The sequence below is a fragment of the Glycine max genome, chromosome 10, assembly GCF_000004515.6.
Source record: "Glycine max cultivar Williams 82 chromosome 10, Glycine_max_v4.0, whole genome shotgun sequence".
NCBI classification, from domain to species: Eukaryota; Viridiplantae; Streptophyta; class Magnoliopsida; order Fabales; family Fabaceae; genus Glycine; species Glycine max.
Window position 1 is genome coordinate 2,596,137 of NC_038246.2, and position 10,144 is coordinate 2,606,280.

Below are 10,144 nucleotides of genomic sequence, written 5' to 3' on the forward strand. Positions count from 1 at the left end.
ACTTAAAAGTTGACACACACCAACTACCGTGTACCCCCCACATTTTTGCCTCTTGTTGTCGTGCCTCTTCTCCTCCTTCGTGCTTACTCCTTCGTGCTTCCTCCTCGTGTCTCTCCTCCTCCAGCAGGTTTGTTCTCCTCCTCTGTGAGTCTCGTCCTCTTCGTCGTCATGAGCAGCGTTGTGTTGCGACGGTGAGTTTTTATTTTCAAACTTCGTTTACTACAAACATGCAAAATGAGAATCTGTATGACCTTTTTTTTACCATAATCGTTGTGATAAATTTCAAATTTCATAAGACAATCTTCGAACTCTTACTCAGAAGGACAATTCACAAGACTCTCTCATGCTTTCACGACATAATCCTATGCATTTTTTGACCCATAAGGATTTTATATTTTGTCTTCACATTTTTATCAATGTGAAAACCGACACAATAAGTTGGTTGTCTCAGGAAAAATAGTTTTCACTGCATTCATCAATGTTAAATCTCTACCGATAACAATAACTTCAAGAATTACATCACGTCTCAGAAAAATACCTCAAAATCGTTTTAGAGCCCAAACAACATTGTTTATATGTTCTCCTTCCAAATAGGCAAATGCAACTGAAAATGTCATCCCAGTAGGTATCACACCAACAATGTCAAGTAAAGACAACTTGTATCTGTTTGTTTTGTAGGTACTATCTATGAAAAATGTTAAATTACAAACATTGGTTAATTTTACTACATCTGGACGACTCCAAAATATATCACGTACGACATCTTCATCCTTCAGTCTATACCAATAAATATACTGATCGCATTCAAGAAGCTTAATTAATTGTTACATTTCACTATTATTGTCTCTTATAGAAGAACAATATGCATATCTTGCATTGTATACTTGTCTCATTGTTGTACAAATGTTGTCATTGTGCTCCTTCAAAGCGAGAAGAATATTCTTTGGTTTGATCATTGACTTTGTCATATCACCAATAATAATATTTTCATTCTCAGCCAATCGACTAACATATGGATATCAAACAAATGACTTTGCCAATGCATGATTATAAATCTCACATATTAACTTCACCATTCATCCACCTCCCAACACTAGTTTCGCTCGCAGGGACACCCACATTTTCCAATGTTAGTCACTGTTCGTACTAAATCCTTCTTGTATGCTTTATATTTTTTACTCCTCTTATAACCAATTAAAATATATGAGGTCCTTCCTCTCTTTTTAGTATGTGTCTAACTTCATTATCACCACCATAAAATCAATATCATGCGCAACATAGCGAGCTCAATGCAAAATGTCATCACGGGTAGCAAACACCTACAAAAGGAATAATACATGTTTAGTCTTCAAGGGACATTCATTTACTTACCTTAACAAGATATAAAATCACATTAATACTTGATAGGTATTGAAGGCATCAGAACAATCAATATTTTCAAACACACTAGATTTTTTTCGGTTGTCTTCATTCATATTAACTTCTTCAAACATTATGTTGTCATATATTCACTTATCTTTGTTCATCTTAACAAAATATTAAAAAAAAAACAATGTCAAACTAACGACACCTAAAAACATCATATATAATTCTAATTATTTATAAATAAATATATTTATTTTAAAAAATTCCATGTTGAAATTTATTTTAAAATCTTCTACCCTAGATACGTATGCTGATATATCAATTAATATGTTTTTTAATATATACTATCACACAATTTTATTGTTTTTTGACTGCATATACTAATATATTATATTAAAATTGATAAGCATATATATGAAAATTTATATATAAATTTTCATATTTTATACACTTGCATAAACTATCTAATGTAATAATATTTACACAAATAATTAAAAAATATAACTAAAATTATACAAAAAACATTAAAAATAATTTTTTAATTTTGTTTAGGTTATACAGATTGTCAATTCGTATGTTTATTATGGATTTGCACAGATCCAACTTCAAGTTACAGATGAAAAAAACTTACCTCCTCCACCGTTGCACCAGAACGCCCACCACGATGACAACCACGAATTGCGAACCAACCACTGTGACAATGCACCTCGAGCAAATCAACCATAACAACAAAGGAGGAGCTCAACCAAAACAAAATTAAAAATGATGTATGAAGAAAAAAATAATGAACAAAAGAACAATAAGAAATAAACAAAGGTAAGGTTGGAATTTTAATAATTATGTTGGGTGTAAAATAATTTGTGTTGGTACAGGAAGAAAAACCTACGCTCCAATTGGCTAAGCACCTGCTTAACCCAATAACAAAGCCCAAGTTTGCTCATTATCTTATTCAGGGACACCTATTTCCACTACCAATAGTGCTATTGGCACTACCAAATAGGATGAAATGTCTCTTTTTCCCACAAGTCCAAATTCCTACCCCCCTGACCTCTCCCCTTCCCCTATGACTTTCAACTCTCCTAACCCCACGAGCCAAGCAATGTCACCCTCCTCCAAGCACTGTCACATTGTGTCACCCTTCCCCAATCAAGATTTGCGCAAATCGTGTCACGCCACCCTTCTTAGTCTCGTCACATTGCCTTTCTCTGTCAAGATTCAACCAAATCACGTAATGTCACCTTTCCCCAGTCAAGATTCATCACAACCTCAACCTTTGAGGCTCCACATGCGACTCCCTTACACCACCATGTCATTCGCGCAACCCTACCATCGCGGGAGCGATTCCCCTACACCATTATTTCTTGATTTTGTTGATGTATTTTGAATTTGTGTTATTGTTGTCAATAGATTTAGGATGGTAATCGGGTTTGGGATGGGTGGTTGTTGTTTTGGTTTTGGGATATTGAGCAAACAACAAAAATACAATTTTGTTGTTGTATAGTCTACCATTATTGAATCATGTTTCTGTTACACACATAGGGGCAAAAAAATATATGAACTATTTTTATTTTTTTCACTCTCAATCAACGAAAAACATGACTTTGTTGTAAACTTGTTTAACAAAATTGTATTTCCACAAGAAGGGTATTTATGGAATAAATGAAAAAGCTACTGATGTGTGGGTAGTTTAAATAGCACTATTCATAGTGCCAATAGTAGCTCCCTCTTATTTTAATAGGCTGGCTAGTGGCTAATGGCTTCATTTACCTAAACTTACATAGATAACTAGTATTTCCTGTTTACTTACTGCTAACAATCATCGTTCCAACTTTTAATAACTAATTAATTTGAGTTTTTTTTTTCTATTATTTATTCATCAATTAAGTATGAAAAAATACTTTATTAAAGTTCTTTTGTCAATGTATATCTCAAGCAATATTCTTCTGTTCCAACCTTTTCCCCAGAAAATCGAACACTTTTTAAAGTTGTTTGACCGCTCCAACTTGTCCGTTTGAAACTATATTTAATTTTGTTACTCACATGTCCATTTCCAGGCTTACGAAACTTATGTTCATCATATCTTGATGTATTCTACTAGGCAAGTTTATTCTAACTGCTAGTTCATTAAATCATTAATCTAGTTTAAGCTTAAAATGTCAACCAAACTTTATGAGTGAGTTCTCTATGTCAAATCCACCGGAGAGTTTGTGTTAAATATGTAGAAAAAGGAGCTTAATTTTAATATATTATCAACTACTTATAAATTTTTTAAATTATTACTATAAAATTTAATAATTTTTATGATTAGATAATAATATAAAAAATACACTATCAGTATATTTTAATTGAAGTAAGTTCATTTAAAATCCTTGTCGTTTAATATTTATTGTTACAGTTAATTGCTCATGTTATCGATTATTTTTTTTATCTCCTGTTATATTTTTATGAAAAGCACTTCTAATATGCTCACTTAAATTTTTTGGTTAAAATTTTAAGAAGTTGGTCGAGTGAAATCAAACAGAGTCTTTTTGACAAGTCATAACTTTAAATATTCACTTGTTTTTTTTAGTTAAAATAAATTTAAGTACATATATAAACAATATTTGATTTCAAAGGTTTTCTAGAGGATCATCCTCTCTCCCCCTAATTTTCTTCTAAAGAAAGATATTTTTTTGTTAGAAAACAAAGTATAAGAGATAAGAAACTGCGAAGTGTTAGATTGGTTGAGAATGTTCAAATATACTTATGTAGCCACTATTTTGCTCTACTTCAACCCATCATTTAAAAAAAAAAATTATCAATAAATGTTAATCTTAATTATTAATGAGATAATCAAAACTTTTTCTCTCTCTTCCTCCTCTTTTACCACCCAACCAGTCTTATAGTTCATCTTTCCCAAGTTGTATAAATTATAATTTATCTTAACCCAACATTTTGAATGCAATAACATTCTGACTTATATCCAAAACTAAAACAATTAGCCTTGAACAACGACTCATTAAAATGCTTTAGATTATGAAATACTCAATAATAGCTATAATGGAATCGATGACGAAGGTTTCATATTTGTGAGGTTAGGCACGTGATCATTACACCGTGACCTGGTCGGAAATAAAATACTGGACTATAAAACCAAACAGCAGACTTCAAAGTTCAAACATTGAACTTTCTTTCGTGCATGTTTGGGACGTTTACGAAGTCTTCCTCATATTGTTTTCACTTTGCAATGACAATATCTTCTCACACACAGAAACATCACAATCTATTTGCTATTTAGAATCATAAATTTGAGTAGTTCAAGAACTTTTCAAAAGTCTCATCTCGAAACAAATCAGCATCTTACATAAGTGCAATTCTATTCGGACAAGTTAACATATATTATAGTTTTTTTCTCTTTTTTTAACTTCCCCTCTTGAACAAGTGGATGATATGTAGATGTCACATTTTTTTTTTATCAGTAGGAGAAAGCTTACAAAATGATCCACTTTAAAATCGAAACCTTACTGTTCAATTTTTCAATCGGTTATACAAATGTGAATTGAACCATTTAAAACTCAACATCAAGTACTTTGTTTTATATATGTTAATTGTAGATATTATTAAGTGAAGTTTTATGGAAGTGATCATCAAAGGCGTGCTTGATAAAATGTCATGAGAGGTTTTATTTGATTTAAAATTTAATTCCAAAAGTAGTTGTTATGTTTGAGTTGGAATTCTTCTCAAGTACATTGGCAGATGAGATGTAATTTTACTGCAAATTTTTTTAAGGAAGGTAATTTATTGATTTTTTTTTCTAACGTTAAAATGAAATTTAATTAATCCTAAAAAATGCATAAATTTCCCCACCTTGAGATGGAGAAAAATTAAAGTTAAATATAACTTTAGTTCTTAAAAATATGTCAATTTTTATTTGTTTATAATTTTTATATATACTAAAACATTAGGTTTATAGTCGATTATCAGAAGAAAACATGTTTCCTTAACAATTTTTCAGGAAATAAAATATTATAACCGAGATTAATTTTAAAAGTAGTATTTTAAGAAATTGAAAACATATTTAAACTAAAATATTATAAGCGCTTACCAACATATATAAAGTGTTTTTTTTTTGTTACAACTAACATAAAGTAACAGCAAGTAATTATTTATTTTTAAAGCGTGACTAGTAAATTGATTTGTCCTTTTTATTTTTGCTGAACATATGCTTAATAATTAATATCAACGGGTCCATGGTGAAATCAAAATTCACGTTAACTCTTCAGTCTTCACTGTCATAGGGAATCAAAATCAAAATAACTATATTTTAAGATCTCCATGTGTTGCAAGTAAACCGTGTGACTCGTTCTTACCTAACTTTTAATTTTCCTAGTAACTTTAATTCAAAGAAAAATCAAAAGAGGTTGTTGAAATTGACAAAACCCGTTAATTAATTTTCTAATTTTAACTTGCAACCATACGGACATATATCTTAAAACTGTTACATTCTTTCTGTAGTTGCCTTACGTTAGGTCTCCAGTCAGCCTCTAACCAACCTCGGTTCTGTATTCTGTCTGTAGTTAAAGTTTTTTATTTTTTATTTCTTAAATATAAGCTATGTCGAAAACTATAGTTCTTAAAAAAAAACGAAAATCATAGTGATTAATAATTTATATTGTGTTTCCTCCTTTTATTCCTTTTTGGTTATTTGGTAGTTTTAGCTCATCTTCATTGGGTTTATGGGTTTTCCTTCTGGTGTTTTAATTGTTTGGTTGCAATTTAAAATGAGATTGATGCATAGATATGTTAAATCCAAAATGATATAACAATAAATGGGGTCATATAGATAAAATCAAAAGCATCCTTAATACAAGAAAATCTATATTAAAATGTTAAAACAAATATAACAACTGAACTTATCTATACATAATTAACTTAATCTTATTAATAATTTTTATTATAGAAAATTGATTCCTAGATAGCTAGATAAACTATGATCGGATGTTTTATATATACATAAAATTGTGGAGGGAATTTCACAGTCTTGAGAGTTAAAACGATTTGGACAAATCAAGACACTGATCTCCCTGTAGAATATATTGTATGCACATTCTCAAATCTTACGGACTTAACACGTTTTCACTAGGTCAAATTCCTTTAGATTGATCGAATACTTTTTTACGCTTGCTTTCGGCATATTATTTATCTAGACTTATGATAAATCTCATCCTATATTCTACAGAAGATAAATAGGGAAAATAGAGAAAAAGAGAATTTTAAAAAAATAATAATTATGCATATTCATTTCGAGAGGATTAATTTATTTATAAATATAAAGATAATTGAACTGTTATAAAAGATAAAAACAAATAAAAATAAATATAAATAACACGAATGATTGCAAGTTTTTTAGTCTTTGAAATTTAAATATGAATTTTTAAACAAAACAACTAAAATAGATTTAAAATAAACACTTGACAATAAGCATACTGATAACCTCTTCACGTGGAATCACTGCCCCTCTCAGCTTTCTCATCTACTGTTGGCTGATTCCACGGGTGTTATTCATATTAGGAGTTAGTTATGTTTCTATTTTTATTTTTGGATGTATAAAAAAAGATTTAAAATCATTTTTAACTTAATTTTAAAATATTTTTTTAACTCATTTCTAAAGCATAAAATTATATTTTATTTTTAATTATAAAAGCAAGTAATTGATGATTCAATATAAATACATAATTATTATTATCATTATCACTATCAATGTTTTAATCACAGTTATCATTGTCAAATTTATCTTTATTTTAATGTTGTGACTATTATTTTTTCTCTTCATTGATACAGGCAGGCTAAAAGCTCTAAAACCAAAAACCATGATAGAAAATTAGAAGTGAGAGAAATTCATGTTTAGAGTTTAATGTGTCTTAATTTGGATTGCTAATGAAAGAAGTCACTTGGAAAAAATATTTTTTACCTTAAAAATATTTTCAAAACTCAAACCATTTCAATGCAAAAAGGCATATAAATGCCTCATAATAGAGTTCCACATCCCAAGGTTGTCACCACTGTACCTACCTATTATTTGTCGAACACACAAATAAAATATAATATAAAAAAATGGAAGGACGAGATTAGGAGAGGTGGAACCCAAACTTAAGATGAAGAGAGATTTAAGAAGACTATAATTAAATATGGCTATCTACACAATCCCATAACATTTTAACTCTTCATAAATAACGGTAGCAATGCAATCCCACAAAAAAAAAAATTAAATATGAACGACATGCCTATCCACACACATATTACCTTTATTATAAATATGGCTAACAAAAGAAATCATATTTCTAGTAAGCTCTACATTTTTTTCGTTTGTTATAGATATGTCATGGTATGATAAGGTCAAGTTCAAAAGTTGTCACCACTAAGGCAAAATCACATTCAAGCTAGAGCATGTGAACGGATGCATGTTCCAATCATGGGGGCAAATGCCCCCCTAGGTAAATTTTTTACTTGAATATTTTAAAAAAATTATTATTTTTGTCCCATAAAAAATAGGTTTTGTCTCAAGATATTTTAAAAAATAAAACAAAAAATAATTTACTATTAATTTTACTCAGTTTATATTTTTAAATTTGTAGAAACTTAAGTATTTTATTATTTTTATCATAAAACCGTATATTTTGTAAAAGCTTATATAATTTTTGCCAGTAAAAATATTATGGACTGTTTTCTTTATCCCAGGGAAGATATTTTCTAGATCCGTCATTGAGCTAGAGGTACCGCCACCCTCTCGAAGCTATCTCGGTAGCCTTCATTGCTCCAAAAAGTTAAGCATAAAGTACTCAAACCAAACCAACATAGTTAAATACAATCAATTCAAAAAATGGCTTTGCCCTAAATGCAAGCCATGAACACTCCTACCTTTCAACTTACTATTTTATATGACACATTATAATTTAAATTGTTTACTATACATTCTAAATATAATTTACATATTCAATTTAAAATTATGAACTATAATTGCAATATAAGTATATATTTAAACTTTTATTTATTGTGGATTTCAATTATATAAAGCTAAATATTTATCTTGTGTTAAACAAACTAAAATATTCAGTCATTCAAAATTTCCCTGAACCAAAGTACACTAACAGGCCCGTTTGTTTTAAGCTTATTGTTTTAAATTTTTAATAAAATAAACAATGTTTTGTTTTTTAGTTATTTGTCTAAACTTTTTTTTTTTTTGGTTTTTTAAGAAGGAAATATTATCTTCTTAAAAAACAATGTTTTTAAAGCACTCTTTTAAAATTTTAACAAACTAACCCAATATAACATTCATAACTCCAACTATTCATCTAAAAAAAGTGTTCAACTATTAAATCAAGAGATATATATTATCTTAATGGTCATGTATACCAATTTTAAAATAAACTAATCATTTGAAAATATGTAATATAGCTCAAGTTATACATTTGTATTTACTTATATTTTATCACGAGGTCTAACTGAATCGGGAGTTGTTATAAACATATAAAAAAAATAATATTTACTTAATATTTTGAAAAGTATCCACATATAAAACCAATTAAAGAAAGTCAAGAAACATTATTTTTTTAAGAAAATTGAATCATATAACGTGGTAATTTTAGCATTGGTTGTTTATTTAAAAGGTTAGATTTTTTTCTTCTCTCTCTCAAGTGGCATGCATCCATTCAACATTGAAATATGTACAATACACCTAATAAATTGGAAGAGAAATCAAAGGAAATGAAGGATATTTCTTGGGTCTGGAATCTTAAGTTACCATAAAATATCCTTCATTTTATTTGGCTCACTTTCCACGGTAGACAAGTGTGACAACCATAACTGGTCGACGACCAACATATATAAAGACTTCAAATGGAGTTTTATTCACAATGACTTGTTGGACCTTATGGAAGGCGAGAAATGCATTTATTTTTAACGACGAACCTGGAGTTTGTGGAACATCACCAGCCAAATTCAAACCCTTCATTTGGACATCAAGGTTGTTTGTCATCAATCCTTGCAGTAGCAGAATGCTCGATTTGTTAGCTGGGAACCTCCAATATTTCTAGTTATTAATTTGAACATTTATGCCTACTCATTTTTTGCAATGCTTCATGGTCTTCAAAAGGCATGGAACGACGACTACACAATCATTGTCTATGAAATTGATTCTAAGATGACCTCGAAGCTGGTCAACAACAATTTGGAAGTTTTTCTTCCTTGGACTGGAATGTCTGTTTGCAACATACTCTAAGGGAAACTAGTTTTTGTGCAGATTGACTTACTAAATACGGGATCAATCATGAATTCATGATGATGATTTTCTTTCTCGGATGCATTGTCCTTTTAAAGTTTTTTGACGTATAAAAAAAAAACTATAACCATTCATGTCAACTTTGGTTGTACATCCAAATGGCATGGGGATAATTCATGAGAGAAAAAAACAAACAACTTCTGATCGTGTATACAAAATTTAAATAGAAATGCAAAAATAAGGACTTGTAGTCTGATAATTAAATTAAAATAAATAAATAAAGACTTAGAGCTAATTGTTGTTCCAACCACAATTATTAATTCAAGTTTGATAGAAGATAGAACTTCCATTTTGAAAATACAAAAGAAGAAACGCAGAACATATACATACTTATTTTTTTATATAATGCAACAGGATTTTTTTGACTTGGCTGAGTTACAAGTCACAACTAAAGGGACAAACAAAAACAATAAAAATGTGAACGGGCAACAACTCTACGATCTTTCATTGTAAATTAGCATT